Here is a 16434-nt window from a genome sequence, read left to right on the forward strand (position 1 = left end):
CCTTTGGTGCTATTTTGCTTTTCCCACTACCACCAGATGCTCCACCACCACCACCACCCTGTGAACACCTGGAAGGGAAAGCGAGCTCCCTCCAGAGGATGTCTCCACTCTGAGAAAGCCAACTTCATAGCTAGCAACTCCCTGTCCCCGATGGAATAATTCCCCTCCGCTGGTGAAAAGGTCTTAGAGAAGAAGAAGAAAGGATGCTTCTGACCTTGAGCATCATTTTGGTAGAGGATTGCTCCAGCACAACGGATGAGGCATCCACCTCCATAATAAATGGCTTATGGATGGGAGCACTAGTGAAGGGTAACTTAATTGAGAGAAAGGCCTTGGAGACCTCCTCCGACCACAACTTGGGATTTGCCCCCTTCTTGATGAGGGCAACCAAGGAAGCTACCAAAGTTGAGAAGTGGGGAATGAACTGGCGATAGTAATTAATGAACCCCATAAAGCGTTGCACCGCTTTGAAAGAATTGGGTACCTGCCAGTCCATCACAACCTGTAGCTAGGCAGGATCCATAGCCAATCCCTGGGCAGACTCCTGCTCAAACACACACTTCTCCAACTTGGCATAGAGGGAGTTAGCCCATAGGAGGTCGAAGACCTTGCAAACATCTCTCCGGTGGGAGTCTATATCTGGAGAGTAGATGAGAATATCATCCAGATAAACTACGACCGAGGTGGAAAGCATATCCCAGAAGATGTTGTTCACAAAGTCTTGGAAAATGGCTGGGGCATTACAGAACCCGAAGGGCATCACCAGATTTTCATAGTGCCCATCCCTGGTGTTAAAAGCCGTCTTCCATTCGTCCCCCTCACAGATGCGAATCAGGTTGAAAGCACCCTGCAGATCTAATTTAGTAAATACCCTTGCTCCCCGTAGCCTATCAAAAAGCTCAGATATCAGGGGTAGTGGGTACTTATTCCTAACGGTGATGACGTTAAGACCCCTGTAGTCTTTGCATGGACACAGTTCTCCACTCTTCTTCTGTACGAAGAAGAACCCAGCCCCTTCAGGTGACACTGACTTCCTAATGAATCCTCTTGCCAGATTCTCTTGGATATACTGTGACATTGCCTCCATCTCCAGGACAGACAACGGATAGACTCGACCCCAGGGAGGCTCAGCACCAGGCGAGAGGTCAATAGGACAGTCATAGGGGCAGTGAGGTGGAAGGGTCTCCGCAGCCCTTTTGGAGAACACGTCTGCATGGGGCCAATATTGCTTGGGGAGAGAGGATAAATCTGCAGGTACCTCAGTTGTAACAACCTGAATGCTTTCCCTCTGACATCTACCCCCACAAGATTCACCCCATCCTAAAATTCTGCCTGTGGACCACTGGATATGAGAGTGATACCTTAGCCAAGGCATCCCCAACACGATCTCATCAATTCTCTCAGGAAAGACGAGCAAAGATATAATCTTCTGATGAGATGGCGACAAGGACAGAGTGAAAGGGATGGTCTGGTGTGTTATCTGTGAGGGCAGTGTCGACCCATTCACCACTCGTACAGTTACTGGTTGAGCTAGCATTACCAGGGGTATTGCATGATGTTGGGCGAAGGCAGAAGACATAAAATTGCTCTCCGCCCCAGAATCCACGCAGAGCTCTACCGAGTGAGTGAAAGACAATTTGGAGGCAAACATCGCCGTGTCTAGTGTACCTCGGCCTACTACCACTAGACGCTGTAGTTTCCTCGACTGCTGTGAACATCTGGTGGCAAGATGTCCTGAGTCCTGACTGCTTTCACACATGGCAGACCTGGAGTGCAGGAGCGGTCCGGGACTTAGATCCCGTTCATGACACTTCCATGCCCTCATGTGACTCAGGGACCTGGAACGGAGATTCCAAAGGTTTGGCGAAGTTGGGAGCCAGCCGAAACCTCTGCCTACACTGGGCCCGCTCTAGCCTTCGCTCTTGAAAACGGAGGTCAATACGGGTAGACACAGCTATTAACTCCTCCAGTGTGGCAGGAATCTCCCTTGAGGCCAGAGCGTCCTTCACGTGGTCAGCCAGCCCCTTCCAAAATATAGGGATAATACATCCCACCTTTGCCCACTCTGTGGGGAAACGTGCGGCCAGGAGCTCGAGATGTATAGAGCACTGGCTCACGAAACCCCTACAAGATTTACTATCACCAGAAAATTTTCTGGCAGTGGGAGGCGAGATAGACTCGGAACAGGGGTAGCCATGGACAAGGATGCTGCAGCCTGAACAGCAACTGCGGTAACATCCACAGCTGAGGTTGTGCGCTCGTGAGCTGTCAACCTACCCTCCAGCTGCTGGATGTACCGCAAGGATGGCTGTTTGTCCGCCATTTACTAGCCAGACCCTGGTGCTAGTATTAAGTTAGGGTTGGCGGAACGCACCAAGTATATATGTATATGTATAAAAAGATGCGTTCACAACCCGGGGTCCACCGTGCAGGAGAGGAACCTGCTTCTGGCAAATGGCGGCACTATATGGCAGTATAAGCAAACTCTGTTAACTCCACAGAGTCGTTAGAAATAAGATGCTGTGCCCTGTTAGCATCACAGGGGAACACAGCTAACTGCTGAGCTGATGTGCAGTGGCAGGAACTCAACTCCTAACAACATGATTCCTGGATGGTTATGATTTGTCAACGTCAAAACATTAACGCAGCATCAGTAGTATAAGTGACAGAAGTAATGTCTGTGAATTCTTTGACATTTTTTTAGACCAGCTTGTGAACAAGCACAGTAGAGTACAAGTCTGACATGTGATGAAAAATTGAGAGGATGGTGCAGGAGTATATAGAACCGAATATCATTACCATCAGGGGGGAGGGTTTTGACCCTTTCACATTTTGGTCTTTAAAAATGGATGTGTGACCTGAGCTCACCTCTCAAACCTTGGAGGTTTTATCATGCCTCGCAGCCAGCGTTCTCTCAGAACGTGTCTTCAGCACTTCTGGTGGTGTCCTGACAGATAAGCGTGGCCAGCTGTCCTCTGAAATTGTAGACCACCTAACTTTCATCAAGATGAACAAGTCAAGGATCTCCAAGAACTCTTGCACCAAAATCGCAGACTGTACAGACTAGGTGATGTTGAAGTTTTTAGTGTGCTGCATTGATCTCGTGTAATTGCACTCTGTCATATGTTTTGTGTGGCTTCTGTGCCTGCTGTTGCTGCTGTTGCAGATGTTATCACAAATTTTTGGAAATGTCAACGTTCCTTGTTGGGTGTCAATCTGCTGGGTTGGCTGTAGTGGATATCTTAGGGATCTGCGCTAAAGTCAATTAAAAAGTATTTTTTGCTTAAAAGTAACGCGTTTCAGGAGAATCCCCTGTATCAAATAAAAGACAGTAAACAGAATTTCAAGACAAAACATGGCAATGACCTTAATGGGATCGTATGATGTAAAACAATGCTATTAGCCTGCAGCTATAGGGTTAATGTGCAGGTTAGCAGCATTCTGACACCATGCGCACCCGCACTGAGAGCCCCGCTGTCAGGTGGAAATCAACTTTATTCCTCCTGTAGGCTCGCTATTTCAGACACAGGGGCAGTGACGGCATGGTTTCAATCACCGCTCAGTGCATAGACAATAGCAGCTGTAACATTGCCCCTGGTCTGTACTGGGGTCATGGTTGCAGCCACTGCTCCCTAGGCACAGAGAAGTGACTGAAATCAGGTCAGCACCACCTCTGCTATTGAAAGAGCAAGCATACCAGGAGAAATTAAGTTAATTTCCACCTTAGGCTACTTTCACACTAGCGTTGTGTGACGGACGTCGCAATGCGTCGATTTGCAGAAAAAACGCATCCTGCAAAGTTGTCCGCAGGATGCGTTTTTTCTCCATAGACTTGCATTAGCGACGCATTTCGACGTATTGCCACACGTCGCATCTGTCGTGCGACGGATGCGTCGTGTTTTTGGCGGCCGCGATGCACAAAAAACGTTCAATGTAACTTTTTTTTTGTGCTTCCGGTCCGCCATTTTTGACTGCGCATGAGCGGCCGAAACTCCACTCCCTCTTTCCCGGAACTCACAATGCGTGGTAAAACTGCATCCGCTGCCCACGTTGTGCTAATCAATCACACTGTCCGTCGGTACGTCGGGCCGACGCTTTGTGACGGCCCGTACCGACGGACTAGTGTGAAAGTAGCCTTACAGTGGGGCTCTCAGTGCGAGCACTGCATGGTGTCAGAACACTGTTTAAACTGCAGATAAACCCCATGTCTGCAGGATAATAGCATTATTTTACATTTAAGGATCCTTTTAAGTTTACCTCTATTTTAAAAAAAAGAATAGTTTCCCCAGAAGAAGAGTTTTGGAATGGCTCAGTCAGAGCCCATGCTGGGATCCCATTAAAAATCTGTTGAGTGACATGAAAAGGACTGTACACAGGAGAGGCCTTTACAATCTTACAGATTTGGAGCACCACTGCAAGGAAGAATGGGCAAAGATTGCCAATTCTAGATGAGACTATACTGATGAGACTCCTACCCAAAAAGACTGAATGCTGTCATAAATTCAATGGTCCTTCAAGAAAGCATTATTTTAAGGGGGGGGGGGGGATATTTATACAGCCACATTATTTTAGTTCTTTACTTTTCTTTTTACCACCAAAAGAGATTTAATTTTGTCTTTAAAATGAATTGTACAGATCATAGATTACATTAACATTGGAAAAAGTCTAGACATGATTGCCCGTGGTACAATTTTTTTTCTTCACAAAAAAATGTTGCATTTTACCCGGGAGTGTGTAGACTTTTTTTTATATCCACTGTATATGATTGATATAACATTCTTAATTTACCAGTGCCTCGTCACAATAGTACATTGAGCACTAAGTCAGCCTCATTCACAGGAGTAATATAAACCTTAAAAGTACGTCACTAACCTCTATGTTTGTAATCAAGAATAATCTAAGAATCTATTCATCATGGCTGGCAATTAGCATCTAGTTTCAGGCCATCTAAGCAGTGATCTGCTTTATCACATGTTTTTCATTCTTTTGGATTCATGGGTGTGATTGAAAATAGGCAGGCTGCACCCTTTAATCACTTGAACATCGATTTAGTGAAAGTTTTTCTGAAAAAGAATGGTAAAATGAATCAAGACAATGTAAAATAAAGAATTGTTTAAATGTAATATCTATACAGTACTAGAAAGAAGTTTCCATTAACATGTTTTATCTTTTTTTCCTTTGTGTTTAGAGAACCTATGTCAGATAAATTATTATTACTAAAAAACATAGGAAATAATTTACTTACATTGGCATTTTTTTTATACCAGTTGGGTTCAGATAAGCATATTTCATGATCTTTATATATATCTCAGTGCCCGGACAGACCATGGGTATCCTAACCAAAACTTTAAGTCTCAAATACATGCAGTATAAGGCCGGCGTCACACTACCATGTTTTACGGACGTATGAGAGGTGCTGAAAATACGGATTGCATACGGCAGAGGTGTCAAACTGCATTCCTCGAGGGCCGCAAACAGGTCATGTTTTCAGGATTTCCTTGTATTGCACAGGTGATAATTTAATCACCTGCACAGAATGATTCCAGCACCTTGTGCAATACAAGGAAATCCTGAAAACATGACCTGTTTGCGGCCCTCGAGGAATGCAGTTTGACACCTCTGGCATACGGTACAATGCTTCTCTAATGCCCCAGCTCCTATCAGCCGTATTTTACTGATCCGTATTATACGGTCTTCTACGGCCGTAGAAAATCGCAGCATGCTGCGTTTGTCACCATATTGCGCAAAAAATACGCCAATGAAAGTCTATGGGGGCGAGAAAAATATGGATTACACACGGACCAGCAGTGTGACTTGCAAGAAATACACAGCGGTGTAAGAGAGAAAAGCCGGCAATTCAGTGCGGTGTACAGTAAAATCACACTGACCGCTTACAATAGAATAGGTAGAATAAATGTGTACAAATAGCATAGGTATATATATATATATATATATATATATGTCATTGAGACACATATATATATATATATATATATTAATATTTCATCCAGCGCGAGATAGCTTAAAAGCCGGTAATTCAATTGCCGGTTTTTGCTATCTCCTTCCTACATACAGTAAACCATGTCATATCCCCATTTTTTTTGCATATTCCACACTACTAATGTTAGTAGTGTGTATGTGCAAAATTTGGGCTGTCTAGCTATTAAATTAAAGGGTTAAATGGTGGAAAAAATTGGCGTTGGCTCCCGCGCAATTTTCTGCGCCAGAGTAGTAAAGCCAGTGACTGAGGGCAGATATTAATAGCCTAGAGAGCCCTGGCTAAAAACATCTGCCCCCAGCCACCCCAGAAAAGTAAAAAACACAGAAGTGACACCTTATTAGTATATATGATAGATTAAAAATAATATATATTCTATGTTCTCTTCAATATGAACAAAGGGTCACCATCTTTTATACTTTATTCCCTGTCACTTTCTCATTGGTTCACTATCGGGTTTAGAGCCTCTTTTTTTCACCCCAGAAAAGGCACATCTGGAAGATGCGCCTATTGTGGCACTTGGCCACTCTCTTCCCATTCCAGTGTAGCGGTGGGATATGGGGTAATGAAGGGTTAATGTCACCTTGCTATTGTAAGGTGACATTAAGCCAGATTAATAATGGAGAGGCATCAATTATGACTAGGGTTGAGCGAAACGGGTCGGCCATTTTCAGAAGTCGCCGAATTTGGCAAAGTCGGGTTTCATGAAACCCGACCCGACCCCTGTGTGGGGTCGGCCATGAAGTCGGCGATCTTCTGAATCTGGTATCGGAATTCCGATACCGATTCCCGATATGTTTGCAATATCAGAAATCGGTATTGGAATCCATATTTAAGTGTAAAATAAAGAATTAAAATAAAAAATATCGCTATACTCACCCTCTGACGCACCCTGGTACTAACCGCCAGCCTTTCTTCCTTCGAATCAGCGCTTGCAGGACCTTGCGGTGACGTCGCGGTGATGTCGCGGCTTGTGATTGGTATTTTTATACGCTGAGTGTGACGCCGGCCTAAAACTATAAGATCAGGAAACCTGCATTCAGTCTGGGCACTGAGGTCTCTACTAGAAATGAGAAAATCAGGCACAATTCAATTAATCTGTTTGCATGGATTTTCCCCAAAAATTTGATTTGGAGACAAGTTATTATCAGCGAATTCAACATCTATTTTTGTGCTTTTGGGTTATCCTTGAATCACTTCTGTGCTCGAGCTGAATCTCTAGGTCTCTCGTCCTAGGCAGGGACCTCTGGTTCTAATGAGGCCCAGGAGTGTACTACGCAAGTGAATGGAAGGTCACAACTTCTTGATGTCACAAGTTCTCTGTGTCCTTTTGTGCACATCTGCAGAACCATCCTAGGCCATATCACATCAAGAAGTCATGGCCTCACATGAGAGGCTCAGGGAATTCCATCAGAACGACAGTGATCAGAAGATGCAGTGAGGTGCAGAAGAGTGGCAAGTGAAGGTTTTGAAGAGGTGAGTGGTGAGGTAAGTATGGGGATTTTTTATTTCTTTAACCTTTAGATGGCCTTTTTCAGTTCAAATGCTGGCCGTCATTTTGCTTAATTCACCCAGACGCGAAATACAAAAAATTCAGCAGTGTGGTGAATTTGTATTTTTGTAAAATTTGAGTAAAATTTTATTCCATTTGCTTAATTGTCTCTAGTCTATATGTGAAATGTACCCTTCTTAACCCCTTACAATAAGTTAGTGGAGAGTAAGATACACCAAATCTATTATTAATATTATAGTTTATTATCAGTCAGGCCACTACAGTAACCCACTTCCATAGCTAAACTGCACTCACATTCAGTCACTTTTATAAAGTGGTGGGAAAGCACAAAATCTGGCAAGATTCTGTTAGATTTGTGAAAAATCATACCACTTTTGTATGCCAGAAAAGTGGAATACACTTCCACATTGTTACGTCGGCCACCTAAGTGCCACCCTACTCACCGTGTGTTTGCTCTGCTCCATCCAGTACCTGTCCATTGCTCTAAGCTGCCTGGTGTCCCTCTTCCAGCCCTGCTGTTGTGAGTCATAAGGAGCACGGCCATACTTTGCCGGAATTTGTATCAATTCAGTCTTGCAGAGATCTGCTACTAGCAGGTGATATATCACACAACTCCATCCTTCAATCTACGCATGAACTTTTGTTCCCTTTCCTGTCCACCTCCAGCATTCAATCTATGTGTTTACTCATCTCATCTTCACTTTTCCTGACCTTGCTCGTTTACCCATACTGTCTGACCTCTCCGACTCTGGCTTTGTATAGTCAACATGTGGTGCCTGCCCTGACCTTAGACGGTCTGCCCATGCTTTTGTCCCGCCCACCTGTACCCCGTACCCGATTCTTTGACCCTCCTGTCAGCTGCTGCAGTCTCGGGGCCTGTCTTGGAGTGGTACCTGTTATCTGCCAATTGCCCAGCCTATCATCACCATCAGAGACCCTAGTGAATACCCATTAATCACCTGATCACACCGTACACCTTTTGTAGTGCATTTTTTAAATTTAAACTATTGATATATGTGAATAATGTAATTATATGGTTTATTGACTCTCAAAATAGCCTAGCAATAGCACAATTCTGTAGATGCCAAGTAAACTTTATTTGGGAAAAAAATAGAGGAAATTGGGCAAACTCCATGCAGTTGTCTTTCATGGTTGAATTTATCCTCAATGATTTATAACATAAGGACTATATTGTATGCTTATTTGTTTTATTGTGTAGGAATTGTCATGCTGCATTACAATGTCTAAATATTCTGCTGCTTTTTACTGTATGTCAGTTATCAGAAAGCAATTAAAAAAATCATATACATTTTAAGGGAAGTTAAGTGCAACTTTTTTCAATTATTCAGAGGAAACACATTTTCAATGGAAGTAATAGAGAAAGAAAAAAAGTCATGGGCATCTGCTTATTCTCCCACCAAATGAATGAATTTGTAGAATTCAGCACTGCCAAATAGCTTACAAGACCTTAAATCCTATGTGACTTCTTTATATGATTGTATAATTGTTCCCAGAAATGACCATAAAAACCCTATGTCATGTTCAACCATAATTGGGAGGAAGCAGACTAGTTGTAAAAATGACAAACATAATCCAAAATTATCCACTGTGACATTTATTTTGCAAGCACGATTGAAACAATAAAATTTCAAAGCAATAAAACATACTCCTTACTTCCTATTTTCCTATGTCCCATAATTTGACCACAACCTTTATTTGCTTTTATGGCAACACAGGTACATATTTTGGCTGCAATGTCAAAACATATCTCTTTCAGATTTTTATGACTAATTCTTTCATCTGATTTACGGAGAGATTATATTGTACATTATCAGTGTCACGAAAAAAAACAAAAACTAAATAAACGAGCTCACGGCTTTCTTCTACCAACTTTTGGGTATACATAATAGCATTACAAGTATTACAGGAGTTGTACATTTTTTGGATAGCCAGAAAAATCATATGTGCAAGCTTTCGGGACTGTAATGTAATTTTAGTTGAAAGCATTTTTGTGTAGGCAGTAGAGATCTGCATGACTTACATTGTATCATGTAGATTTTACTCTCAAATGTAATGCATCCATGTATAGCCGTTACATGAACCTCTTCACTCCCAGCCCATTTTTCCAGTTATTAATTTTTGCTTTTTCCTCACCCTTCTTCTAAGGCCGGTTTCACACGTCCTGATATTTCCAGTAATGGAAAAACTGGTACAGGAGATATTAGTGTCAGTGTGTGTACTACATGCAGCACACGTGTAGCAACCGTGTGCCACCTGTGTGCCATATCAGTTCCACAAGGACGGCAGCTGGGGAAGTAGCGCTACTGTAAGCGCTGTTACCCGGCGGCTGGTGCTAAAGCCGGTTGTCATCCATTCTCCCCTGTCCTGCCAGCGAGCAGTGCGAGCAGGGGAGAATGAATGAATGAGAAGCAGCGGGCATAGGCTCTGTAACTAGCTGTGACGTCACTGAGTCTGTGCTCGCTGCCAACATGAACTCCTGTGACCTCAGGATTGTGGGCGCATGAAAGTGATGAGGTTACAGCAGTTCATGCTCTGTCATAGTGACCTTATCACTTGCATTCTCCCACATCCTGAGGTAACAGGAGTTCATGCCGGCAGCGAGCACAGACTCAATGACGTCACCGCTAGTTACTGAGACTGTGCCCGCTGCTTCTCCTCATTCCCCAGTAGTTTACAGACGGAGTGGTCGCATTAGCACTGCTCCCGGTTGTAAACTGTACATTTCCCAGATATGGATTACAGCGTGGGACTGACTGAATGCCGGACAGGTATGGTATATTGTTAGTCTATTATTTTAATGTTTTTTACAGGAGATTGAGGGAGTTGATTGGATTAGCAGAAATAATAAAGATGGCAAAACTGTGTGGTGCATGATTTAATTAAAATACTTTATTCTTACTGTGTGGGGTTTATTTAACTATTTACCAATTAAAGGATTTGTAATGGAGAGGTTTCTTATTGACACCTCTCCATTACTAAGCCGGGCTTAATATCACCTTACAATAGGAAAGTAACATTAACCCCCCATTACCCCACTTGCCACCGCTATAGAGCAAGTGGGAAGAACCAGACAAAGCTCCAGAATTGGTGCATCTAATAGATGCACCTTTTTTGGGCAGCTGCTGTTATTAGGCCATGGCCCCTTGCTCGCCTGAGAATATCAGCCAGCACCTGTGAGTTTTTCCGGGTTGGTTTTAAAACATAGGGGGACCCCACGTCAGATTTTTCATTCATTCATTCTCCCATGCTCACCGGCAGAGCTGGGGAGAATGGATGAAAGCCATGTTCAGCACCAGCCACTGGGGAACAGAGGCTTACAATAGCACTACTTCCCCGGCGTCTGTCTGTGCACACGGAGGACAGTGCACTGTTCTCAGTTTGCACGTTTGTGGCACGTTTTGTCTCCGGGTGAAAACGGACATGTCTGCGTGTTTTGCACATGGACACACGGTCCATGAAAACACGCCGACATGTGCATAGACCCATATATTTGAATGTGTCTATGTGTGTCAGCGTCTCCAGTACATGAGAAAACTGTCACCACACGTACCGTAGACACTGACGTGTGAAAGGGGCCTAGGAGAAATAGCACTTTTATTTTTCCATCCACATAATAGTTTGAGGTCATGTTTTTTGTGGGACAAGTACTTTGAATGACACCATTCATTTTATCATGTGATGCACTAGAAAGCTGGAAAAAAATTCCAAGTGGGTTGAAGGTGCAAAAAAAGTGCAATTTCACAATTGTTTTTTTATTTAGATTGTGAGCCCTCGGAGGCAGGGTTCTCTCTCCTCCTGTACCAGTTGTGACTTGTATTCATTAAGATTATTATACCTGTTTTTTATTATGTATACCCTTCCTCACATATGGCCTATACAGTAAAACTAACATGGCAATATTATTCTCCAGTTCAGCATAATTGCGCAAAAACCATGTATAGCTTTTTTAATTTAATTGATGAAAATAAATTCAGAAATTTGTAGAAAAAAATAATTTTGTTTGTGTCTCCATTTTCAGAGCTCACTAACACTTTCAATTTTTGGAAAACGGGCTCAGCGAGGGCTTCTTTTGCGCCTTGAGTTGACGTTTTAACTGATATCATTTTGGGGTAGATACAATGTTTTGATCACCTCTTTTTGCATTTTATTGCAAAGTTCCAGTTACACAAATAAACGTAATTCTTTAATTTCGATCTTGGATTGGAACTTTTGTGTTCTTATTTTTTTTTCAAATTTTTTAAAACTTTTTACTGTATTTATTACAGTCCCTTAGAGGACTGAAGCTGTGATCATCTGATGGCTTTTGCTATAAATAGCAGGGCATGAGCACTGCTATGTATAGGTAAAATCACGGTCACCTAAGAATGGCAGCTACACCCTGGCATAAACAGCAGTCTCATAATTAAAGGCACATGAGTCTTCAGCAGACACCCAGATGTCATGGCAAGTTATCGTCACCCTGCGATCATGTAATGGAATGGGGTGTCCTCTGCTGGTGCATGTTAAATGCCACTATTAAAGATTGACAATGAAATATAACAGGTTGACAGCCACAGTCAGAGCTCTGCCCCACTCGTACATGTTAACATGATGGCTCATAAATTAAACTACATAGCAGCAGGTTTGGTTTGCTAGTCCTCTAGTAATAATCTCATGCTTCTAAAACAGTGATTTTATCAAAACTGCAGCAAATAGTCCAATAAGTGACAAATCCATGCAATCAGAGACTCTGTCTACATTATGATGCTCTCAGATATGGTAATTGAAAATATTGAAGAAGAAATTCATACCTTTTAGTTCCCAAAAATTGTTCCCTGCCATAATTTTTCCATTTGACTAGAGTGATGGTTGAGCATGCGTATTGCGTGCAAGCCGCTAGGTTCAGATAGAGGCGGGACAGATCTCATGCAGTCTTTGGAACTCTGGGGGAACCGTTACTCAGGGCGACCATGCACTTCAGCTTCCTCAGGCACAAGATGGATCCACTTGCTCACTCAGATATAATTGATAGAATCCTCATGAACATGAACAGTGTAGTTTAATGTCACAGCACATTCAGTACAATTCAAGTCTCTTAAGCACAGGCTTTATAAACAGTAGAGCTACTTCTTAGAGGAACATAGCCTAACAGTCTTTTTTGATAGCACAATTCAGCACAGATCAAGACTCATTACAAAAGCACAGTAGTACACAGCATTCCTTCTAGCACAGTGTAATGAAGGAGGGAGGGGGCTTGCTGAGGGAGATTAGCAAGGTAACACAATTTATTAAGAGTACTTATCTTCCTACTCCTGATAGACTTTTTTAACTAGCTGTCCAGGGGTTAAGGTACTGTCACACTAGACGATATCGCTAGCGATCCGTGACGTTGCAGCGTCCTCGCTAGCGATATCGTCCAGTGTGACAGGCAGCAGCGATCAGGCCCCTGCTGGGAGATCCCTGGTCGGGGAAGAAAGTCCAGAACTTTATTTCGTCGCTGGACTCCCCGTAGACATCGCTGAATCGGCGTGTGTGACACCGATTCAGCGATGTCTTTGCTGGTAACCAGGGTAAACATCGGGTAACTAAGCGCAGGGCCGCGCTTAGTAACCCGATGTTTACCCTGGTTACCATCCTAAAAGTAAAAAAACAAACAGTACATACTTACCTACAGCCGTCTGTCCTCCAGCGTTGTGCTCTGCTCTCCTCCTGCTCTGGCTGTGAGCGTCGGTCAGCCGGAAAGCAGAGCGGTGACGTCACCGCTCTGCTTTCTGGCTGCCCGGCGCTCACAGCCAGACCAGAGAAGCAGAGCGCCGAGGACAGACAGCGGTAGGTAAGTATGTAGCGTTTGTTTTTTTACTTTTTAGGATGGTAACCAGGGTAAACATCGGGTTACTAAGCGCGGCCCTGCGCTTAGTTACCCGATGTTTACCCTGGTTACCGGGGACCTCGGGATCGTTGGTCGCTGGAGAGCTGTCTGTGTGACAGCTCTCCAGCGACCAAACAGCGACGCTGCAGCGATCCGGATCGTTGTCGGTATCGCTGCAGCGTCGCTATGTGTGACGGTACCTTTAGTGCAGCTCCACTTTGTAATGGAATCCTGTGTCCCTATTGTTCACTTGCCTGAACGTTTTTTGAGTCAAATCACAGACACATACAACTAATCCCTTCTGCTGCTGCTAGGCCCAGAACAGTCAACAAGATTTCCACAATCCCCCTGGAGCTCTGCTAACCACTCCCTGTCTCCTGTGACTGTGTTAACCCTTCTAGTTGCTGGATGCTTTCAAAGCAACAGTAGTTAACACTACTTCTGCATGTGAGTCACCCACCAGGGCCGTGGGGTACCCGGTACCGGGTCCGATGTTCACAGGGGGATGTCACGGTGGCGACCCAATCCATGACCCTGGGTGCCCATGTAAAAGGGGAAAGTCTTTAAAGGGATTTGGTGAATAGAGTTTATGTTCGTGACGCCACCTGTGGTATTTGGTCAGTGGGGACCGACACTGCTTTAAGGGGTCCTCTGGGGTGATGTTATGGCAGCTAGATGGTAAAACTTCCCACAGGTGAAGTGTATCCCCTGGGCTCCCGGTGTAGATGGAAGATGGTGAATGGGGCAGTAAAGAATGAGGACACAGGTTTGCAGTCTCTTTACCTGGTTTACTGAAGACTTCAGCAGCCACAGTCCAGGGCACCAGAACACAGGGCAGACAGGGTCCGGCCAGCTTGGAAGCGAATTCAGAGTTCCCCTTTAGCAGGTGGAGATGAAAGCCTTCCTCTAGCGCGGTGGTGTTGTAGTCCCTTACTGCTTATTGCTTCAGATAAGGTCGTCACAGTTCTTCTCTCTGTCCCCCATATAGGATAGGACATAACCCATTTGACGGGTGACTTGAGCCTTTTTATAGGGACTCTAGCATGCCCTGGGCTCTATAGGTGTCACAGTGCCTCCTGGGTATTAAGGCGGACTAGTAAATTGCAGTTCAGCTGTCCTGCCGGTCTCTGCTGTAAGTCGTAGAGTCCCTTACAACCTTGGTGGTCCAGCTACGGTTATCTGTGCCTCAGAGGGAGGCAGCCTGCTCTTAGCTGGTCTCCCTGATGTCACTCTCCTGTGCTTCGCTTTACTGCACGCTCACTGAACAATGTTCGGCTTTTTGTGTGTCTCTTTCCATGAGCTGTAGTACTTCAGACCACACAGCCCCATTAGACCTTCTTCCTGCCTCAGACTGCTCCAGTCTGCTTCCTGGCACTAACCTACTTGTGGCCTGGAGTGTGAATATGTTGTGTGTATGGTGGTTACCTGATAAGAGTTATTCTTCATCGCTTCCAAAAGTAACATCACTCTCCGCGTGAGGAAAGCAATGCTACTGTGAGGACCAGGACCCTATAGGTTACCACACGCCTCCCCCCGTTAAATCCAGTACTCCCAGACTGGGAAAAGAAAACAACAGTACAGATTAGCAAAAAGACATACAACTTTTTGGAATGCTGTAAACATGTAAAACAAATTAATTAATGTAACTTTGGCTTCCCTTTATGGGAGGAATGGATGCTTAAACGTTAAAAGAACATATATACATGGTATGCATACCTATTATAACTAACTATGAAATGCAATTACCCTTATGGGTATACTACTTTAAGGCTTCAAACTGCAAAACAAACATTTTTATTTTTTTCAAAGTGCAGAACTTTCCCTACAAATGGCGACGACCCCTACAGGTATGCTGCATCAGGTCCGTTTAATTCAAAAGTGCAACATCAGACATCTTCAATACTTTCTGCTCATAACACTATCTGGATTCAAGTTTCAGTTTTATTGTTATTCATTATATTAACTCACTAATATATTAACTATCTAGCAGATGAAATGCAGTTCTGACTAACTTCAGATATCACTTCAACAAAGTGCAACAATTTTAACTGGTCAAAAGTGCAAATTCAAATCTAACTTCTTTCAGTACTGAGGCAGTGCATTTAATACTCAAGTCAATCAATAACTTTAGAACAGCTGCAACGATGCGAGGGACCCGTCATAAACCCCCAACATAGGCTTGGGTGGGCTACAAGGCATTTATCCAGACCCGGAATCCTACCACGCCAAACAGGTTTTTCTTCAGGTCTCTGTAAAACAAAGCAACTTTCACAGTAATGTTAGAAACAGTCTCTTAAAAGCTTCTTTATAAAACCAAAAGGAAGCACCTAAAGAGTTGCCAACTATGTACAGTGGAAAGTTTGTGGACCATTCACTGTCCATGGCCCCAATGCCTTTAAACAAATGATCCCTTTAAATGTAAATCTGGTCGGGTTAAACAAACTTTTAAACTTTTAACAATTCACAGTCATGTTCAAGCTTGCAAGCAAAGCTGTTTATCTCCTTGGCCAGGGTAGCCTGTTTCCTGGCTGGGAAACGCTTTCTGCAACTGTCACAACAGGTGACTCAAATGGTTTCAGTACAGTATCTGGGGAGTGATGGCTCTGCATATCTCCTTTCTCATACTTTGCTTGCTGGGCAAGGGGTTGCAGTTCACCCATACCAGAGTCATGGTCCCATGGAACATTGTAATGGCCCCAACCAGGTTGGAGGGCTGATGGTGCTGGGAGTGAGCCTACCAGTGACTCGTCGGACTGCAGCATGGCAGAGTCGGTGGCCGTGGTAAGGTCAGTCACTGGAGCAGGTTTAGTAGCTGGGGAAGGAGCACTGGCCGGAGCGGGTCGGTCACCAGGGCAGGGTCATTCCTCATATCTTCTTCAGATGCGGTCCCTCCGGTGCCGGTCTGATCCTCTGCTGAAGCTAAAGTCGCTGGTCGCTGGACAGGCCGCGGTGTTGTCATCTTCTTCAACGGCGTCTCACTTGCTGGCTCCGCTGGGGTAAAAGGTGCGGGCTGCAGGTCTTTCGTTGGCGCCGGCATCTTTTTCAGCAGTGCCA

Source organism: Ranitomeya imitator, chromosome 1 (genome assembly GCF_032444005.1).
Source record: "Ranitomeya imitator isolate aRanImi1 chromosome 1, aRanImi1.pri, whole genome shotgun sequence".
Lineage (NCBI taxonomy): Eukaryota > Metazoa > Chordata > Amphibia > Anura > Dendrobatidae > Ranitomeya > Ranitomeya imitator.